Here is a 2604-nt window from a genome sequence, read left to right as displayed (position 1 = left end):
GAATGATCACATATAAACGAAAAGATACTCATTCCAAACGTGGTCAATAAAAGCCATGAGCATAAAAATACAACATAATCGTGGTCAATAAAAGCCATCGCAATAAACAATACTATATATGGATGATCATACATCACAGTCCTAGTTGTTAACAATACTATATATGGATGATCATACATCACAGTCCTAGTAGTTAACAATACTATATATAGTTGCTGCTTATCTGTAATATGCTGTTTCTGTAATATCCAAATTATAATAATATGATACTTCATTTCAGCATATAAAAAGACCCAAACAATGTGAGGTTTCAATCCACATTCCATATACTTTAAGTCTTATTCATAGAATTCAGGTACCAAGTATGGAATTCCAAAATGGAGATGATGTTGCTTCCAATTTGCTCAAAGCTCAAAGCCACATATGGAATCACATTTTCAACTTCATGAATTCCATGTCACTTAAATGTGTTGTTGATTTAGGCATACCAGATATCATACACAACTATGGCAAACCCATGTCACTCTCAAAACTCATTTCTTCACTACCAATCCATCCTTCCAAAAAACCTTGCATTTATCGCTTGATGCGAATCATGACTCATTCTGGTTTTTTCTCTCAACAAATATTACAGAGAATGAATTAGAAATTGAGTATATGTTAACGGATGCATCTAGGTTATTACTAAAGGAAAATCCAATGAGTGTCACCCCATTTGTCCACGCCATGCTCAGCCCGATTATGACAAATCCATGGCATCAAATGTCTACTTGGTTGAAAAATGAGGATTCTTCCGCATTTGAAACCACACATGGGAGGTATTTTTGGGATTATGCTGCTCATGATCCAATATTTAACCGTTTATTCAATGAGTCAATGGCAAGTGATGCTCGATTAGTGAGCGACCTGTTGATTGACAAGTGTAAGGGAGTGTTCCATGGATTGGAGTCATTGGTTGATGTTGCAGGAGGCACAGGGACCATGGCAAAGGCTCTTTCCAAATCATTCCCACAAATGGAATGCATTGTCTTTGATCTCCCACATGTTGTTGATGGCTTACAAAGAAGCCATAACCTAAGCTATGTTGGTGGAGATATGTTTCAAGAAATTCCTCAAGCACATGCCATTTTGTTGAAGGTACAGATTTTAAATATTCGTTTACATGTTACTTCATTACAAATGGCAATAACAAATAATAAGATGAAATCCATTCAAAAAACTTATTATCATTTTATTTAGTTTATATATATTTTTTATTTAATTTTTTTCTCATACCAAAAACACCTATAATCATATAATTTTCTTCAAATTTACCATATTTTCTCTATCCTTCTATTATAATAAAACAAAATGTGAATGACATCGCAGTGGATATTGCATGACTGGAATGAAGAGGAATGTGTGAATATATTGAAGAAATGCAAGGAATCATTGAAGAAGAAAGGTAAAGATGGGAAGGTCATTATCATAGATATGGTGGTTGACAATGAAAACATCAATAAATCAGTTGAAACCCAACTCTTTTTTGATATGTTGATGATGGTAATACTCACAGGAAAAGAGAGAAATAAGAAAGAATGGGTTAAGTTGATTTTATCTGCCGGTTTCAGTGACTATAAAATAACCCCGATTTTAGGCTTAAGGTCCATGATTGAGATATATCCTTAATAAATATAACTCAATTGTTGTCAGCATTGAAAGTGAAGACACGTTATCGTATGGTATCACTTACTTGTTTTGATGTTTTTGTCAATTTGAATGTATTTGTTATAATTTATTTGCATATGTGTAATTTGTTTATCATTTAATATTCGCATGTTTGTATTTTATCCACTTTCGAGTTTTATTGTAATTGCTTAAGCTATTTAGAGATTGTACCATTAAGACCCCTCATTACTCAATAAAATTAGAGTGTTTGATTCCTGATAATGTTTCTTTTTAGCCTATCAATTTGCTTCTTTTTGGTTTCATCAAACATGACTTGAATCACAAGTTAGAACACTTAAATACGGATGTTAACTTGATTCAATCAAGTGTTAAGCTTGATTCGAATCAGGAGCCTTGTAAAAATTGAGATTTGGCTCTGGATGAATTGATTTGAATCACCAAATGAACTTGATTTGAATCACATTCTCATGTGTCTGAAATCAACTGTTAATCCTAATTCGAATTAGATGTCTCCATGAACCCAAATTTGGGCTCCGCATAGATGGACTCGAATCTAGCTTATAACTTGAGTTGAATCACAAAATCATGTGATTTGAATAGTTATTCTTTAGTTTAAATAATTATTTCTTTGATAAAAGTAACATAAGACACATAAATGAAAGTGTAAGTATGTGAAACCCAGAGAGACAAAGATGTCTAATTGTCTTCTCTCCTTTAGTGTGTTTATACCCAACACAATTTCTTCTTCTCTAGAACAACTTCTTGAGTCTTAATCCATGTCAGATTTACTTCTTTTAATTGCATCTTATTTTTGTGCGACTAGTTGTTGTTTTAAGTCAATTAGAGAGAGTGAATTGATTTAATATGGAAGTATTGTTCATGATTAATCAATCTCATGGTATCAATCAAGAATCAAGACTCATTTATCCATAAATT

At 32.5% G+C, this 2604-nt stretch overlaps 1 pseudogene; it reads left to right on the top strand.

Moving 5' to 3' along the window:
* Positions 1 to 315: 315 nt before the first annotated feature.
* LOC127121015 (probable O-methyltransferase 3) lies at positions 316 to 1926 on the top strand (annotated as a pseudogene).
* The last annotated feature ends 678 nt before the right edge of the window (positions 1927 to 2604 follow it).

Source organism: Lathyrus oleraceus, chromosome 2 (assembly GCF_024323335.1).
Source record: "Lathyrus oleraceus cultivar Zhongwan6 chromosome 2, CAAS_Psat_ZW6_1.0, whole genome shotgun sequence".
Lineage (NCBI taxonomy): Eukaryota > Viridiplantae > Streptophyta > Magnoliopsida > Fabales > Fabaceae > Lathyrus > Lathyrus oleraceus.
Note: the sequence above shows the minus strand (reverse complement) of the source record. Positions and strands in the feature narration are given on the sequence as shown.